Below are 20,182 nucleotides of genomic sequence, written 5' to 3' on the forward strand. Positions count from 1 at the left end.
AGATACAACATTATATTCTGCCTCATCATAGTCATTAATCCACAATGTATTCTTGAAAAAACATTCCTGGCATAAATCCCCCATTACAAAGTTACATACAATTATCTTGCCCAATAACAATCCAGTAATTAAATTGTCTTGTCAATAATTCTCCACCTGGAGCTCTCCTTAATTCCTATATGAGCATTAAAAGAAAAATGTTTTTTTAATCAAATTGTGGTCCTTTGTATTTGTTCTTAATTTACTTAAAGTTACCTATCATATTAGGTTTCCATAATAAATCATGCATACATTTTCAGAACCAATAACCCACTTAAATGAAGTTCAAATTAATAAAAATAGAAAATAAAAACTTAAAAACATATGTATGTAACCCCCCTTTTTTATTTTAATTTATATTATTATTTTTTATAATATCATATCCTATTCACTGTAATAAAAAGACAATTGTTTACCAGAATTTCCAAAAGGTTGTCACCGTTTCCACTGATATTAACTTACATTTTATAATTAGGTGTTGATCTAGTCATAACATTGTGGTATTCTGGGATTTCCTTAGAAATAGCCCAAATTATTCTGCTATCATTTACCTGAAATATCATCCTAACTATAGGAAAAGGATAGTAAGCGCTTATCCAGGTATTTTTATATTTAATATTTTTATCTTTTATACTCATTCCATCATGAGATTCTCTGCTTTTCACAGTAATGCTCTCCAAAATATTAGTTCCTGTATCACCAAATAAAAAAAAAAAATACAAATGATTTGTATTTTCATTTGATCCCTTTCAGTTCCATTTTCAGTAAGCACATTTTCCCACAAGAGTTCTCAATCCTTTTGAATATACACTAATTCATTCAGTAGTTTCACCTAACCAATATTAATGTATAATAATATATTAGTATTAAGCTATGTCAATATATAAACCAATTTACCCATGCAAATGGATCCCATAATTTTTTGTACTTTCATAGATTACATATATTTATTGTCATTATGATATTTTTCACAGTTTCTTTGGAATGCACGTTTAGGATCATACAACCCATATTTTACACATTGGGTACCTCTATCTATCAGAACGAGCGGAGTTGGAATAATCTGGGTTTCTTTATTTAGCATAACACTGTCCTCAGTGTTGCTCGTGTAACACCCTAATGTCTCTCTAGGTCCAATATAGAGTATATGCTGAAGGCAGTGCCAAATCCAAATTTTCTTTATTTGTGTAATGTTAAATGGGCTTGACCTTATTCTACATTTCACTTATATAACTTTACCCATTGTATAATATTTTAATTATTTCCTCTCATTGGCTACATTCTTCCTATGTTTTTAGCTCACATGGCCCTGAAAAGAATTTGGTCACTATAATACAGTAGGAAACTTCTTTAACAGTAATCTCATCAACCACAATCACTTTTGTAGTGAAATTAATTATCGGCCAAATTCCTGTTAAAATCACAACCCCTGTTACTAATAATACCGTCAGACAAGGTCGTGTTATACAGGGCTTTCGCCAGTGTTGTATTTTCCTGGCCCATTTCTCTCTCTCATCTCCGTCTTGTAATTTCATCATTCCTGAGAGAAAAATAAAAATAATAATAACACAATAATTCAAACCACCCCCCTTCTGAACCTTTTGTCAATTTACTCAATACTTACTCTTGTGCCAACTCAATGTCAACCGCACCTGCTAGAATTTGTGGTCCAGAAGTGGTGGTCATGTTTAAAACAACTTACACGATTAGTTTAAAACATGTATTCAGACAAGACTGCTGTAACCCCTCCATAATTGGCTCGGAGATAATACAACAGCTTGCTGGCAGTTCTTTCTCCAGAATGCAATCGGGACACACAGATTCCTCCCTGGATTTGGGCTTGCTTATCGCTGGTGCTTCCCACCACAGGTATAATCCAAAACTACCACAAATAGCACACATACACATATGCTATATCACATGTCAGTTTAACAGGTTTATGCAATCTACCTGTCTGTCTGGCTTTTTCATGCTCAATATCCTTCGCTATATAATTAGCATCACATCTTCGCATTAGATTAGTTTCAATTCTAATCACACCTCTCTGGTTAATAATCTCAACCAATTTAACGAGCTCATCCTTATCTCATTGATAATTTTCCTGTTTGAATTAAATTTTCTTGTCCTTGGTTTTTAACCAAGACCAAATTCCTCTTACTCCAGAGGTCATTATCTGCTAATTCCACATTGTTTATCAACTATTTTAATTATTTTATCCTTCTTAGTAATTAAATCTTTAACAGGTTTATTTTTTATGTTTATTGTCTAACCTGATCCAGATGTGGTCTCCTACTTGGCCAGAGTCTTCTGGCTGGTCTTTTGACATAGTTGTTCGTTTGATCTCTGTAAGATTAATATAAAACATTAAATCTTCCATATATTCATCCCATCTATCATGATTACAATTGGCCCGTATCCAGCTTTTTAGAATCCCTATAGATCTCTCAGCTATTGCGTTTGACTCCGGGCAGTATCTTATAGATTTAATTAAACCTATATGTTTTTCAGTTACAAAGTCTTCAAACTGTTGTCCTATAAAATATGTGCCGTTGTCAACCCCGTTTTTTTTTTTTCTTCTTCTTCTTTCATTGAAAGCTTTAATAATTGCATTTTCTTTTGTCTCTTTTAAAAGCTTTCCCCAAATCCGGCCCGTAAAGCCATCTACTGCCACCAATAGATATTTATTACCGTCTTTAGGCCTCGGGATCAAAGGTCCAGCGATGTCCAAAGACCATTCCTGGTTAACTCTGTCTGGTACAATAGAATCACTTCGTATTGTTTTATTATAGCCTTTACGCATGCACTGTTCACAATTTAACTTTATGTTTCTATATTTCTATCTCCAGTTAGAAATATGTATTTTATTATCTGTCAAAACTTTGCCAACTAAATTTACAATTGGGTGCATAATTTGGTTATGTATTGTCCGTATTATGTTTCCTTCTGTTTCTTTAATCACTACTATTCGTCTCATGCACGCTAATTCATCAACTTTATTATTTCCTTTGTCTGCCTAGGAATATCCTGGCTGATGTATCACTGTAACGTCAAAATCACTTATTATTTTTTGTATCTCTTGCCATAATGTTGCGTGTTCAATTTGCTTACCTTTTGACTTGGTGTAACCGTTCTCATTCCAGATTTGCAAATTGTCATTAATTCCTGTTGCAACTGCAATCCGTCACTATAATGGCCTGTAAATATCCAAGTTTTTCGGTGTTTTCAAAGCCTGGAACACTGCCATGAGTTCTGCGTACTGTCCTGTGCCTTGCACTACTCCCTCTTTTGAAGCTATGACCTTGTTGCTCTGTATTTTGTTAATAAATATTTTCTGGCCCCACGCCAGGCCTTTCAGCTCGGAATATCGTTTGCTAAGTGCTGCCAGCTGCTTCTCCACACCAGTAAATTTAAGTTCTGGGATCTCCCAGCTTCCAGTCATAATTCTAACAGGTATGTTACATTTTTCCATTTCTTACTATTAATTGGTAACCTGTTTTGTCTGTTTCCAAGTCAGCTTCTACAGTCATGGCCAAATGTTTTGAGAATTACATAAATATTGGAAATTGGAAAAGTTGCTGCTTAAGTTTTTATAATAGCAATTTGCATATACTCCAGAATGTTATGAAGAGTGATCATATGAATTGCATAGTCCTTCTTTGCCATGAAAATTAACTTAATCCCAAAAAAACATTTCCACTGCATTTCATTGCTGTCATTAAAGGACCTGCTGAGATCATTTCAGTAATCTCTTGTTAACTCAGGTGAGAATGTTGACGAGCACAAGGCTGGAGATCATTATGTCAGGCTGATTGGGTTAGAATGGCAGACTTGACATGTTAAAAGGAGGGTGATGCTTGAAATCATTGTTCTTCCATTGTTAACCATGGTGACCTGCAAAGAAACGCGTGCAGCCATCATTGCGTTGCATAAAAATGGCTTCACAGGCAAGGATATTGTGGCTACTAAGATTGCACCTAAATCAACAATTTATAGGATCATCAAGAACTTCAAGGAAAGAGGTTCAATTCTTGTAAAGAAGGCTTCAGGGCGTCCAAGAAATTCCAGCAAGCGCCAGGATCGTCTCCTAAAGAGGATTCAGCTGCGGGATCGCAGTGCCACCAGTGCAGAGCTTGCTCAGGAATGGCAGCAGGCAGGTGTGAGCGCATCTGCACGCACAGTGAGGCCAAGACTTTTGGAAGATGGCCTGGTGTCCAGAAGGGCAGCAAAGAAGCCACTTCTCTCCAAAAAACAGCGGGCTCACTCACAATTCTGCCCAAAAACACAGCCATGAATAAAGAATGGTAACAAAACACCCTCGTACAGCAACTTCTTCCAACAACCCAACAACAGTTTGGTGAAGAACAATGCATTTTCCAGCACGATGGAGCACCGTGCCATAAGGCAAAAGTGATAACTAAGTGGCTCGGGGACCAGAATGTTTAAATTTTGGGTCCATGGCCTGGAAACTCCCCAGATCTTAATCCCATTGAGAACTTGTGGTCAATCCTCAAGAGACGGGTGGACAAACAAAAACCCACTAATTCTGACAAACTCCAAGAAGTGATTATGAATGAATGGGTTGCTATCAGTCAGGATTTGGCCCAGAAGTTGATTGAGAGCATGCCCAGTCGAATTGCAGAGGTCCTGAAAAAGAAGGGCCAACACTGCAAATACTAATAGACTCTTTGCATAAATGTCATGTAATTGTCGATAAAAGCCTTTGAAACGTATGAAGTGCTTGTAATTATATTTCAGTACATCACAGAAACAACTGAAACAAAGATCTAAAAGCAGTTTAGCAGCAAACTTTTTGAAAACTAATATTTATGTAATTCTCAAAACATTTGGCCACGACTGTACATTTTTCTCATCATTTCTTCTTTCCAGCTGTCCTGAGTTTAACATAGCTGTTTTAATGTCTATCAATGCTTGTTTAGCTTTTTCGGTCCTATTTCAAGTGTCCACCTTTGATAGTCTCATAAATAAGTTTAGACATCTGGCTAAAGCGAGGGATTAAGTCTCTAACATAACCCAGTAACCCCATTGTTTGCTGGCTCTGTCTAACTGTTTTTGGGGTCTCAAGTTGATTTACTCTGACTTTCATGGACTAAGTTACCCCTCTGTTACCTGCTAAAATCCGAAGTCCCAAAAATTCAACTATATCAGTCATTAATTGTGTCTTTTTTATATTTAATTTCAAACCTGACTCCGCAAGTCGCTTCAACAATTCTGTTCCAAGGTTTAAGTGTTCTCGTTCTCAATTTGACCCGATTACTATGTTGTCTATATAAAGTTCAACGTCTAATTCTTTCAGAATTTCACACCTTACCAATTGAAAAGTTATAGGCGAGTTTTAATAACCCATCAGCAAACGTCGGTAAATATAATGTTTGTTATTTACAGTAAAAGTCTTTTCCTGACTTTCTTCGGCAAGCGGAATCGAGTAGAATCCATTGGCCAAATCAATTTTCGAATAAAACCGTCCATGTCGTATTTTGTTCAAGTGTATCTCACGCTATATAACGTTTATCCAGTCTTGTTAAACGATTCAAAGCCTCAAAGTTTGTAAGAAATCTATATGTCCTGTCCGGTTTCACAGCTAACTCGGCGAGTAAGTAATAGCTCCTTTAACTTGTTTTATAACTCCCTGTTCTTCAAGCTCTTTTATGGTTAAAGTTAGTTCTGCCATTCCGTTTTTATTCATTGGGTATTGCCTTTGTGGTTTATGAATTCCACCCTCGATAACATGTGCAAACCTATCATCTACTTTGCCGCAGTTATTTTTGCTCCGTACATATGAAGTTTTACTTAGCTCTGACATTAACTGGTCCTTTGCCCATTGTGAACCTTTAATTTCATTTCCTATTCTTCTTAATTCTTGCTCATAATTAACCGGTTTTAATCTTAAAACCTTTTTCAGATCTTTTGCTGCTAATACATTTTCAGAACTTCTAATCATAGTAATTCCATATCGTTCGCCTGTTTTTTCCGTTTTAACTTGTCCGTCATATGTTTGTACCTGTGTTGTACTATTTATCTCTAAAGGCTAAGTTGAGACAGAAATTCCTGCATGTGTTAATCAAATACTTTGTTCCATGAATATTAATATATACATTTTCATTTTCTTCTTTAACTTTTGGGTCACACAGTCTCTGTTTCAACTGGCCAGCTAACCTTCATTCTGTATCAAAGTTGACTCGCTCCTTCTTCTTAGTTTTGCATGTTTCCTCGTCGTTCAATTTAGAGCGTCTTTAATTTTATCTTCTATACCTGTCAAATTTCTCATCATACCCAAAGCCTCCGAGGATATGGGGTGACCTGTACAGGTCTGCACTAGCCTTGTAGCGGCATCTCGGCTCAGCCGCTTACATTATCTCTTCTGTAGCCTATATGCACTCTGGACTTCTTATTTCCTACCTGTTTTCTAACTGCTTCTGTTAATTGTAATTCCAGCAATTTCGCAAGTACACTATTCTGGTTTTCTTCAGTTTCTTGTGGAGTTACAACTTCAATTGTCTGTAAGAAGTTGTAAATCCAGGAGTTGCTGGCCAATCCTGACTGTTTGTCTTTGCTTTGCGACCTGACGATCACAACCCTACTTAATTCTGTCCTCCAGTCCTATTACTTCCGTACATTCTAATATTTCTATTTCTTTTTCCAGATTTTTAATTTCTGATTTTAGTGAATGAACTACTTTTTCCAGTTCTTTAACTATTTTTCTATTATATCCGTATCCTTCTTGGAATAATGTTTGTTTTCCCGTTAGACCATCCTTCTGTCCGAGCGACTCTCTGGGCAGATGGGGAGCAGCTTGCTGATCTCATCTGTCCGTAAGTCAAACTTCTATCATTAACAATCTTCTGGTCCCAATGTCGTGTTAATGTTCTACCTCGTTTCTCACTGGTAGGATTTTTGAATAAAATCCCTTTTACCTGAACTTCTGGCCAATCATTCTCTATTTGGTTTGTCACTCTTTGTTATTCCATCTGGCCTCTTCTTTTATTCCGCAGTCTAGATTCTTTGTAAATATTCTCTGTTTCTCTACTTTCACTATCTTCAAAATATAGTGAAGAATCTGACCTGTCTGAGTCATATACAACTCAAACACCTCGGATTCGTCTTCAGACCCACGCTGTTGTTTTTTTCTGTCCCCTGCAGGACCATTCCAGACGGCTGAGAGGATCCTGGCTGGTTGTTGTCCTCCCTTTTCTTAAGAATTTTTCCAGTTCATCCTGATTTATGTTAGTCATTAATAAATTTATGGTCAATTGACCTTCCTGTGACATATGTGTAATTCCCGATAGTATGCCTTCTAATACCGAATTAACTGGGTGTTTAAATTGTCCTGTTCCCATTAAAGTCATATGTATTTGTTTTTCTTGTCTGTTTAGTGTTTCTTTTATTACTGCCGTTGTTATTGTTCTGGCCTCTAACCAGGAGCGTTCTGCACTACAGAATTCATCTCTATAATCAGTCATTACTGTATGCGCTACATAATTCCACTGTGGATGACCAGAGGTTATTCTCACTGTCGCTGCGTGTTGCAGTCCGAGCTTGGCTCTCATAATTTCAATCTCCTGTAATGTCTGTTTACCTAATTTGTTGAAAATTGCCCCAGCTATTCCAGAGCCAGTCATCATCGTTTTATTTCCATTTAGTATTACAACGCCTCCTTCAATTCTTTTGATTAAACTGTCTCTAATAAGCAGTCTTATTCTGCCTATTTGTAGCTCGTATTATTCTGGTATAAGGGTGTTTTTCGATGAGCAATGGTAATAACACTATCTCGTTCCTCATCTTCAATTATTGGTATCGCCAATCGGATTTCTTCCACTTGTTCGAAATCGTTAATACCAATTTGTTATCTTTTAACTCTTTCCATGTCTGGCAAGTGTCCTTTTTCTCTTTTTAACGCTTTACCGCACATGTCATAAATCTCTATTTTGTCTTCATCTTTTTTGCTAATAGTTTTGATTATATTTTCTGCCTCTGGAGTTTTGCACTGCAATTGTATTGTACAGCTTTCATTTTTTTCTAGTTCTTGCATCCATCGCAATACTGCTAGACCCACTTCACTTTCCGTGAAGTTTCCTAACTGCAACCCCTCCTTGGTGGGAAGCCAAAGTAGTAATTCTCCTGGGTCCGTCACCTGGACGGATGTCTCTGCCTGTAAGGCTAGTTTCTGCCATCCTAATACACGAGAATCGCCTCATGTATATGCTTGAATAAAAATATTGCTGGATTTTTCTTTAGCTTATGCTAACATAGCTTAGCCTCTTTAATATAACTCTACTTAGCGGTTTCTTTCGCCTTGTTATAGGCCTGTTACTGTTATCTTCAGTCTTTATTTCTTATGTGGACATTTAACCCTTTCTGGGCTGTATTTAACAGTAACCTTTTGCCCTTTCTGGGCTATTTAACAGTAACCTTTTGCCCTTTCTGGGCTGTATTCATAACATTAAACTTTTACCCTTTCTGGTCTGTATTCATAACATTAAGCTTCTACCCTTTCTGGGTTGTATTTGCAAATACTGGTCCACCCTTTCTGGGTGTTTCTTCTATTTCCGCCCTTTCTGGGCTTTCTCACTGCTTAGTCGTCTTTTATATAGTAATTTATATAGTACCTCAGCTATTTAACCGTAAGCCTAACTACGCTTACTCTATTAGGCAAGCGCTCAATTGTCTAATTCTGGCCAGTAATTAGACAATTAAAGCACGTTGGGTGCCATGTTTTATGGTGTCTCCTTTATCTATGCACCTTTTACCTGTTAATTTATTATTCTCAGGTAGGTAAGGAAAGTCGACTCTGGACAAAACTATAAGCATTTCAAAAGTACTTACAATTTGCTCAGAAGACTTCCCTGTGGTCAGTTCTTGCTTACGGCTCTTAAATTACTACTCTTGCAGACCATAACTTGTCACTAATAAAATACAAGTTTTATTAAAGTTAACAAAAGTTATATCAAAGTACAATAGAAAAGTTACAAAATCAAGGTATAATCAGCTGGTATCAGGGTCGAGGGATACTGTGCTTGTTCAATATCCGTCTGTCGAGTCTCTCTCTCAGTCTTTTATACACAGACGTTGAACGCTGGTTCTTCTGATGTCATCACCTGGAGTGCTGCCAACTCCTCTGCCGAGGCTTTCAGTTGTTTACGTCGCATTGCTTTAGCCCTTTTCCTCTTCTTTTTCCTCTTAACTGTCTGTGAAATACACCTTAACTACTATATTGTTCATTTATCATAAAAACTATTTCTAATACATAAGTGTTTCTACTCTAAATCAGTCACTACATACATTTCATGCAAGTAAGCAGTTTTCTTAATGTTAGTGAAGTTACACAATACATTTTCCATATAGCATTAATCACAGGGTTACATCTTTGTACTTAAGGTTACAGTACATCTGTTTATAGCAAATGAAGCAAATTAATCAAGACAGTACAATTGCAAAATCATCATCTCCATTAACAGACCTCAGAACACAGACAGAAATCCCATCATGACCGGCTGCATTCCTGACATTCACTCACTTTGTCCTCTGAACCTCGTCCTCCGACACGGTGAGCACATGATTATCACTGCTCTGTCTGCTGCTTCCTGACGCGCTGATCTGTAGAGTCAAGCTGCCTGTATATCGTGGGCATTAAAATCTCCACACCAAATTTATCTATGCTCTACTTTTTGCACAATGTTATTAAAATCAGTTGCCATAATTTCTTCATATGGGTTAAGTTAATTATAATAGTTGATTTCTGTTATTTATATATTTCTATGACTATAGATTCAAACTTATCTGGTGAAGGAATTATTTTAAAAGTTAAACCTTCCTTAATAAAAGTAGCACATCCCCCTCCTTTTTTAGTTTTTTTTTTTCTTCTAAATCATACAACAACTTTTTAAATTTCTGACCATTTGCGATTAAACTCCTTGAGTACATACAGTATGTACAATAGTCAACACCACTCTTAACCACTTGATTCATGGTTGAATGGATTCATCATTTCAAATATCTTTTGTTTCTAAACTAGAAATTCATAGGTACTTCTTTGCTGCTTCATATTTTTCTCTATATAGCCCCTTTCACACTGTACGTTGGTCCTGGAAAACTGCCTTCTGTGTGAACGCAAACACATCAGGGACCTAGTAACATTGCCGGGTTCAGTCCCAGAACCAATGCCGTGTCATTGATGACGCACGTTACTGTGCGACTCTTTTACTGAGTGTTTTGAAGGCAAATTAACATTCACGATGGAAAAAAAGATATGTGCATACTGTAAAGAAGCAGAGATCAATTAGATCCTCACTATACACGCTGAAGCTGAGATCATTCGCCAGCTTAAGGGAAAGTAAACTAGCCTAGCGTTTTTGACTCGTACATTACACGTCACATCCTGATGTCACGTGTCATTACAGGACCTTTGACGGTTGTGTGTGAATGCACGCACATATCCCCAGAAATCACTGGCAGTGTGAAAGGGGCAAAATCTAGCGACCCGGGAACAATTGCCGGGACACATTACCAGTGTAGTTTCCGGAATCGCAGTGTGAAAGGGGCTTATCATTCTGCTCTGTTCCAATAAACACTACTTTACATCTGAATGCCACAAACCTTGTTCTTACTGTCATGACTTAGGTCTGAGTTCCTGTGTTTTTGTCTTATTGTCTGTGTGCCTAGTCTCTGAACACATGGGTTTTGTTTTGGCAGCTCATGTGTTCTGCTGTCAGTGTTGTTTCTTCCCCCTCCCACACGTTATCCTTAATACTCTGTGTCCTGTCACACCTGTAGCCACTCTTTCCTCATTAGCTCTCCCCTATTTTAGTTCCTCTCGTGCTCTGTCTTTTGTCAGACCGTTGTATTTCATGTAATGCTTTGCTGGTGACCGTCTTGTCTTGTTTGCCTAGTCCTGCCATGTTATGTTGTCTTAGGCTCCAATGATTTTTGTTTTTGTCTGGAACTGTTCCCTCTCATCCTGTCAGACTTGACTGGTTCTGCTTCTGGCCCTGGCATCTCTTTTCTGTTGGGACCCCCCAAGACTTGACTCCAGCTCTTCTCTGCACTCTATAGTCTCATTCGCGTATTTGGTGGGCCTTCGACGCTGTGTCCCAAGGACGCTCAGATCGGTGTGACTTTGACGTTGCGTCCCCAAAGGCGCACTGGTTGATGTGACTTTGACGCTGCGTCACGGAAGACGCTAGGACCGGTCCCTGCTGAGAGGTTTCTTTTGGCCCTGTGCTCTTGGAGTGATCATTTGTTTTCCCTGTTTGCCCAGTGGGGGTGAAATAGACTTTTCATTACCTGCAACTGAATCCTGTGTATTCCTGACACTTACAGGACCACTTACAGGATCTATTTAAATTTTTAATTCTTAGAATTTTTTTAATTCTATCATAATATTTTGAGCTCCTGCCTTTCCTTTTTCTGCTTCTGCAGGTTTATTATATGACTTAGCCTATGCTTGGTTATGTCTGGTACTTTAAATCTTCTGCAAAGACACTATATAGAAATTAGATTTTCTGAGCTTCTTTAGCATAGGCTTTAAATAAGTTTAGGTTTTGTTTACTGTGTTGAGACGTGCTGCGTTTGTTCTCGTACTCTATCGCATATGTTGTCAGTGTTGTGCGCTTGCTTAGACCTTTGTTGTGATAAACAGTAAAGTGCGTTCAGCTGAATTCAATTTCCGTTTTGTCGGGTTTAAAAAAGATTAGTATACCACGGCAGTGGTCGCGGCAGCCCTCCAGTTAGCCCTCCTCGTGTGAAGACCTAAGAGTGTAAAGACCATCGACTCTACCGTGCGACTCCACCGGGCAGGGACACCGGCAGGGAATATAAGTATTGTTTCGATTAATCTTTTTCCTTCTTGTTTCATTTCTGTTTCAGTTGTTTTTTTTGTTTATAACCAAATCTTACTATGTGTTTCCAGATCCCTACTATCACTACCATTTGCAAACCACACATCACACAATATAGGCAGCACAATCTTAACAACCTGCACACTTTACCTATATCTGCTAATACACTACTTTCTTTTTCCATTGGTCTCTGGAATTGCCAGTCTGCTGTAAACAAAGCCGATTTCATTACTTCTATTATTAGTCATTCAAAGCTTAATCTCATGGCCCTAACAGAGGCCTGGATCAAACCAGAGGACACTGCTACACCTGCAGCACTCTCCAATAATTTCTCATTTTCCCACTCCCCCCGTTTGACTGGAAGAGGTGGAGGTACTGGTCTGCTCATCTCTAATGATTGGAAATTTAATCCTTTACCATCTTTGGGTATCAACAGCTCCTTTGAATCTCATTCAGTTACTGTTACCTACCCTTTTAAAATACATTTTGTAGTTGTCTATCGACCCCCAGGACCACTGGGTAACTTTTTGGATGAATTAGATGTGTTGCTCTCAACCTTTTCTGAGGATGGTACTCCCCCTAGTTATGCTTGGAGATTTCAACATCCATCTAGATAAACCTCTGTATGCTGATTTCCACACTCTGCTTGCCTCTTTTGATCTCACCCAAATGTCAACTACTGCTACTCACAAATCAGGCAACCAACTGGACCTTATTTATACACGACACTGCTCTACTGATCATGTTGTGGTTACTCCACTGCACACGTCGGATCACTTCCTCCTCACTCTTAACCTCAACATGGTCCCTGACACTCCACTTACCCCTCCACATGTCATCTTTCGACGTAACCTACGCACACTTTCACCCTCCCGACTATCTGCAATGGTTTCATCTTCACTTCCTTCCCCTAAACTGTTTGCATCTTTGGATGCTAACAGTGCTACTGATACTTTCTGCTCCACTCTTACATCTTGTTTAGACACTGTTTGCCCCTTATCTTCCAGGCCAGCCTGTCTGCCCCTTGGTTATGATGTTCTACGCGAACACCGTTCTAAGCTTAGAGCTGCTGAAAGGGTGTGGCGCAAATCCAGAAATAATACTGACCTTAATATGTATCAGTCACTCCTATCTTCTTTCTCTGCTTTCTCTTCTCTGTCTCCACTGCTAAAATGACATACTACCATAACAAAATTAACAATTCGTCTAACTCTCGCATGCTTTTTAAAACATTTTCCTCACTTCTTTGTCCTCCTCCTCCCCCTCTTGCTTCATCTCAAATATCTGACGACTTTGCAACATTTTTCATTAATAAAATTAAACACATTAGTGCACAATTTTCCACACCACAATCTTACACAATCAAACTTACACTCATTTACATCCTTCTCTTCACTCTCTGAGTCAGAAGTCTCAAAACTCATCCTTTCTAATCACCCTACTACTTGCCCGCTTGATCCTATTCCATCTCATCTTCTTCAAGCCATTTATCCTGCAGTTGTACCTGCACTCACTCACATCATTGGACAGTGTTTTCTCTACTTCCTGTTGGCCTTCTGTAGCAAATTGTAGCTCCGTGTAGCTGTTTTTATTTTATTTTTTTCTCTAGAATCTTTATCTTACTATCACTCTCTGTTTTTTAAAGTGGTAAAATATAACTTAATTCACACCATATTTCTGATATTATCGATCAATCTTATCAGATTAACTTTGATCGTTCACTCTTATTTTATTTCCATGAGTGCAGTACACCTGCAAAGCGTTAGCACTCGTTAGCTTGTCATTAGCGTTTTCATTCGAACCTATCGCTGTTTTCTTTTCTCCTCTCCCTCGCTCCAGTTTTTCACAAGTTCATCAAACAACCGCAGTAAGAATTTTCATCAAGCACGGTGAGTAATGGCTTCTCCTATCATTGTTTCTTGCACCTCTTGCCACATGTACAGTTTATCTATCTCTGTCGCTGATGAGGGATTCACATGTGATAAATGTAGGGAAATAGTTAGGCTGACAGAGAAGATTTCAGAATTAGAGACACGCATCCAAACTTTAATTGAGGACAGTAAAAATGTTAGGGCTCTAGATACGGCTTTGGATGCGTCTAGCTCAGGGATTCCTATACATTGTTCAGTTCCCGAAACAGAGCCCCAGCAGCAGGGCAACTGGGTGACGGTGAGGCAGCGTAGTCGTGGGTCAAAACACCGCTCTTCTGTTCCGATCAAAACATTAAACAGGTTCTCCCCACTCAGTGATGCACCCACTAAGAAACCTGATGAAAGTGCTCTAGTTATTGGTGATTCTATTGTACGGAACGTGAATATAGAGACACCAGCCACCATAGTCAAATGTTTACCGGGAGCCAGAGCGCCTGACATCTTGGCAAATTTAAAAGTGCTGGCTAATGCTAAACGTAAATACAGTAAGATTGTTATTCATGCCGGCGCTAATGATGTTCGACTTCGCCAGTCGGAGATCACTAAGAATAACATTAAAGAGGTGTGTGAACTTGCAAGCACGATGTCAGACACTGTAATATGCTCTGGTCCCCTCCCTGCTTACCGTGGTGATGAGATGCATAGCAGATTGTCATCACTCAATGGCTGGATGTCTAAGTGGTGCCCACAGAATAACATAGGTTTCATAGACAATTGGACGAGCTTTTGGGGCAGACCTGACCTGTTTAAAAGAGATGGTCTTCATCCCTCCTGGGGTGGCGCCACTCTTCTCTCTAGAAATATGGCAAATAGTCTTAGTGTTTATACTTGACTAACTGGGGAAGCCCAGGTCAGGAAGCAGACAGACTGGCTAAACCGACCGTCTGCTAGCTGCCTCCCGTCACAGAGGTCAGTTAATTCTCAGCACATAGAGACTCTTTCACCTAGATATCACACTATAGAGACTGTGTCTGTTCCCCGAACTAGAAAATACAAAAAACGTCCAAACCAAGTTAAGATTAACAATTTAATTGAGGTTCAACAAATAAAAAACAGAAGCAATATGGATAAACAAATGATAAAGCTTGGCTTATTGAATATCAGATCCCTTTCTACGAAAACACTTTTTGTAAATAATATGATCACTGATCATAATATAGATGTACTCTGTTTGACAGAAACCTGGCTAAAACCTGATGATTACATTATTTTAAATGAGTCCACCCCCCAAGATTACTGTTATAAACATGAGCCGCGTCTAAAAGGCAAAGGTGGAGGTGTTGCTTCAATTTATAACAACGTTTTCAGGATTTCTCAGAGGGCAGGCTACAAGTATAACTCGTTTGAAGTAATGGTACTTCATATAACATTATCCAAAGAAACAAATGTTAATGATAAATCCCCTGTTATGTTTGTACTGGCTACTGTATACAGGCCACCAGGGCACCATACAGACTCTATTAAAGAGTTTGGTGATTTTACATCCGAGTTAGTTCTGGCTGCAGATAAAGTTTTAATAGTTGGTGATTTTAATATTCATGTTGATAATGAAAACGATGCATTGGGATCAGCATTTATAGACATTCTGAACTCTATTGGTGTTAGACAACACGTTTCAGGACCTACTCCTTGTCGAAATCATACTCTAGATTTAATACTGTCACATGGAATTGATGTTGATGGTGTTGAAATTATTCAGCCAAGTGATGATATCTCAGATCATTATTTAGTTCTTTGCAAAATTCATATAGCCAAAATTGTAAATTCTACTTCTTGTTACAAGTATGGAAGAACCATAACACAAAAGACTGCTTTTTAAGTTATCTTCCTGATGTATCCAAATTCCTTAGCATATCCAAAACCTCAGAACAACTTGATGATGTAACAGAAACTATGGACTCTCTCTTTTCTAGCACTTTAAATAAAGTTTCTCCTTTACGCTTAAGGAAGGTTAAGGAAAACAGTTTGACACCATGGTATAATGAGCATACTCGCACCCTAAAGAGAGCAGCCCGATAAATGGAGCGCAGCTGGAGGAAAACAAAACTAGAGGTATTTCGTATTGCTTGGCGGGAAAGTAACATATCCTACAGAAAAGCATTAAAAACTGCTAGATCCGATTACTTTTCTTCTTTTTTAGAAGAAAACAAACATAACCCCAGGTATTTATTCAATACAGTGGCTAAATTAACGAAAATAAAGCCTCAACAAGTGTTGACATTTCCCAACACCACAGCAGTAATGACTTTATGAACTACTTTACTTCTAAAATCGATACTATCAGAGATAAAATTGCAACCATTCAGCCGTCAGCTACAGTATCACATCAGACAGTGCACTATAGACCCCCTGAGGAACAGTTCCACTCATTCTCTACCATAGGAGAGGAAGAATTGTATAAACTTGTTAAATCATCTAAACCAACAACATGTATGTTAGACCCTATACCATCTAAGCTCCTGAAAGAGGTGCTTCCAGAAGTCATAGATCCTCTTCTGACTATTATTAATTCCTCATTGTCATTAGGACATGTCCCCAAAACCTTCAAACTGGCTGTTATTAAGCCTCTCATCAAAAAACCACAACTTGACCCCAAAGAACTAGTTAATTATAGACGAATCTCGAATCTCCCTTTTCTGTCCAAGATACTAGAAAAGGTGGTATCCACACAATTATATTCCTTCTTAGAGAAAAATGGTATATGTGAGGATTTCCAGTCAGGATTTAGACCGTATCATAGTACTGAGACTGCTCTCCTTAGAGTTACAAATGATCTGCTCTTATCATCTGATCGTGGGTGTATCTCTCTATTAGTTTTATTGGATCTTAGTGCTGCGTTTGACACAATTGACCACAACATTCTTTTGCATAGACTTGAATACTTTGTTGGCATCAGTGGAAGTGCATTAGCATGGTTTAAATCGTACTTATTTGACCGCCATCAGTTCGTAGCAGTGAATGAAGATGTATCCTATCGATCACAAGTGCAGTATGGAGTACCTCAAGGCTCAGTACTAGGGCCGCTACTCTTCACGCTTTATGTTACCCTTGGGAGATATCATCAGGAAACATGGTGTTAGCTTTCACTGTTATGCTGATGATACTCAGCTCTATATTTCTTCGCAGCCCGGTGAAACACACCAATTTGAAAAACTAATGGATTGCATAGTCGATATAAAAAACTGGATGACGAGTAATTTCTTACTGCTAAATTCTGAAAAAACAGAGGTGTGAATTATAGGACCTAAAAACTCTGCTTGTAATAACCTAGAACACTGTCTAAGACTTGATGGTTGCTCTGTCAATTCTTTGTCATCAGTTAGGAATCTAGGTGTGCTATTTGATCGCAATCTTTCCTTAGAAAGCCACGTTTCTAGCATTTGTAAAACTGCATTTTTCCGTCTCAAAAATATATCTATATTACGGCCTATGCTCTCAATGTCAAATGCAGAAATGTTAATCCATGCATTTATGACCTCAAGGTTAGATTATTGTAATGCTTTATTGGGTGGTTGTTCTGCACGTTTAGTAAACAAACTACAGCTAGTCCAAAATGCAGCAGCAAGAGTTCTTACTAGAACCAGGAAGTATGACCATATTAGCCCGGTCCTGTCAACACTGCACTGGCTCCCTATCAAGCATCGCATAGATTTTAAAATATTGCTTATTACTTATAAAGCCCTGAATGGTTTAGCACCTCAGTATTTGAATGAGCTCCTTTTACATTATAATCCTCTACGTCCGCTACGTTCTCAAAACTCAGGCAATTTGATAATACCTAGAATATCAAAATCAACTGCAGGCGGCAGATCCTTTTCCTATTTGGCGCCCAAACTCTGGAATAACCTACCTAACATTGTTCGGGAGGCAGACACACTCTTGCAGTTTAAATCTAGATTAAAGACCCATCTCTTTAACCTGGCATACACATAACATACTAATATGCTTTTATTATCCAAATCCATTAAAGGATTTTTAGGCTGCATTAATTAGGTGAACCGGAAACACTTCCCATAACAACCTATGTACTTGCTACATCATGAGAAGAATGGCATCTACGCTAATATTTGTCTGTTTCTCTCTTGTTCCGAGGTCACTGTGGCCACCAGATCCAGTCTGTGTCCAGATCAGAGGGTCACTGCAGTCACCCGGATCCAGTACGTATCCAGACCAGATGGTGGATCAGCACCTAGAAAGGACCTCTACATCCCTGAAAGACAGCGGAGACCAGGACAACTAGAGCCCCAGATACAGATCCCCTGTAAAGACCTTGTCTCAGAGGAGCACCAGGACAAGACCACAGGAAACAGATGATTCTTCTGCACAATCTGACTTTGCTGCAGCTTGGAATTGAACTACTGGTTTCGTCTGGTCAGAGGAGAACTGGCCCCCCAACTGAGCCTGGTTTCTCCCAAGGTTTTTTTCTCCATTCTGTCACCGATGGAGTTTCGGTTCCTTGCCGCTGTCGCCTCTGGCTTGCTTAGTTGGGGACACTTTATCTACAGCGATATCGTTGACTTGATTGCAAATAAATGCACAGACACTATTTAACTGAACAGAGATGACATAACTGAATCCAATGATGAACTGCCTTTAACTATCATTTTTGCATTATTGACACTGTTTTCCTAATGAATGTTGTTCAGTTGCTTTGACGCAATGTATTTTGTTTAAAGCGCTATATAAATAAAGGTGACATTGACATCATCAACACATCCCTCCACACTGGTGTTTTTCCCTCATCATTTGGACAGGCACGTATAACTCCACTACTTAAAAAACCCAACCTCAATCCATCTCTTTTAGAGAACTAAAGACCAGTTTCCCTTCTTCCTTTCATTGCAAAAACACTTGAACGAGCTGTGTTCAACCAAGTCTCTACATTTCTCACACACAACAACCTCCTTGACCGCAACCAATCTGGCTTCAGAAGTGGACATTCAACTCAGACTGCCTGGCTCTCAGTTGTTGAAGCTCTAAGACTGGCAAGAGCAGAATCCAAATCTTCAGTACTTATCCTGCTTTATCTGTCCGCTGCTTTTGACATGGTTAACCACCAGATCCTCCTATCAACCCTACTGGCAAAAGGCATCTCAGGAACCACACGTCAATGGTTTGAGTCTTACCTATCAGATAGGTCCTTCAAAGTATCTTGGAGAGGTGAGGTGACCAAGTCACAACATCTAACTACTGGGGTGCCTCAGGGCTCAGTTCTTGGACCACTTCTCTTCTCTGTCTACATGGCATCATTAGGTTCTGTCATTCAGAAACATGGCTTTTCATACCACTGCTATGCTGATGACACTCAACTCTACCCCTCATTCCATCCTGATGATCTGACGGTAGCTATTCGCATCTCAGCTTGTCTAACCGACATTTCTTCCTGAATGATGGACCATCACCTTCAACTCAACCTTGCCAAGACAGAACTGCTTGTGATTCCAGCAAACCCATCGTTTCATCACAATTTCACCATCAAGTTCAATTCAAGGCATTGATGTTTGCCTACAAAACTACCACTGGCTCTGCCCCTATTTACCCATTTAAATTTGTTACTTCAGACTTATGTGCCCTCTAGAAGCTTGTGTTCTGCAAGTGAACGTCGCTTGATTGTGCCATCCCAAAGAAGCACAAAATCACTTTTACGGACTATTAAATTAAATGTTCCCTCCTGGTGGAATGACCTCCCCAACTCTATTCCGGACAGCTGAGTCCTTAGCCATCTTCAAGAATCGGCTTAAAACACATCTCTTCCATCTTTATTTGACCCTCTAACTTAAACACTCACTATTCTAATTCTATTCTTTAAAAAAATCTAACTACCTATCTTTTTATATTCTATTTTCTTTTCATTAATTATGCAATTGTATGTGTGTGTCTGTATGTGTAAATGACCTCTAACACTAGCTTGCTCCATTCTTTTTTTATTTATCTATTTTCTTTATATTATATTATTTAAAAGCCCTAGCTACGTGTACTGTGTTAACCTAACTGAGACTTGTTATAGCACTTATATATTATTGCTCTTTTTGTTGTTTTTGATTGCTTCCACTGTCCTCATCTTTAAGTCGCTTTGGATAAAAGCGTCTGCTAAATGAATAAATGTAAATGTAATGTAAATGTAAATATCTAAACAAACAATATATCAATAAAAGAGAGCCTTTGCTTTTAAACAACGAAATTATTATACTTATAGCATTTTTTTTTTTGCAGGTACATTTTATTTAAAGCGCAATATTTTGAGCAAAAGGCTTAGAAAATGGTGTTTTTGTCAAAGACTTCAACATGATTCTATTACTTGTTTCTGCTTTTTTCTTTGTATTTTGAGTCGGAGATTCTGTACTTTTCAGACGAGGTGTA

General features: G+C 38.6%; 1 protein-coding gene and 2 long non-coding RNA genes across 3 annotated transcripts in view; 2 read left to right on the top strand and 1 right to left on the bottom strand.

Annotated features, from left to right (window-relative positions):
* Positions 1-20,182, top strand: part of LOC132159615 (SLAM family member 5-like) — a 193,411-nt gene that overhangs the window by 82,502 nt on the left and 90,727 nt on the right. The gene's annotated exons all lie outside the window — the stretch shown is intronic.
* Positions 1,091-3,344, bottom strand: LOC132159636 (uncharacterized). The gene is made up of 2 exons (XR_009437889.1): positions 3,148-3,344; positions 1,091-1,579 (listed from the first exon to the last, which is right to left on the bottom strand). It is a non-coding gene; the product is annotated as an uncharacterized LOC132159636 (long non-coding RNA).
* LOC132159638 (uncharacterized) lies at positions 2,635-7,411 on the top strand. Its single transcript, XR_009437890.1, has 3 exons — positions 2,635-2,793; positions 3,386-3,489; positions 7,198-7,411. It is a non-coding gene; the product is annotated as an uncharacterized LOC132159638 (long non-coding RNA).

This window comes from Carassius carassius, chromosome 16 (genome assembly GCF_963082965.1).
Source record: "Carassius carassius chromosome 16, fCarCar2.1, whole genome shotgun sequence".
Lineage (NCBI taxonomy): Eukaryota > Metazoa > Chordata > Actinopteri > Cypriniformes > Cyprinidae > Carassius > Carassius carassius.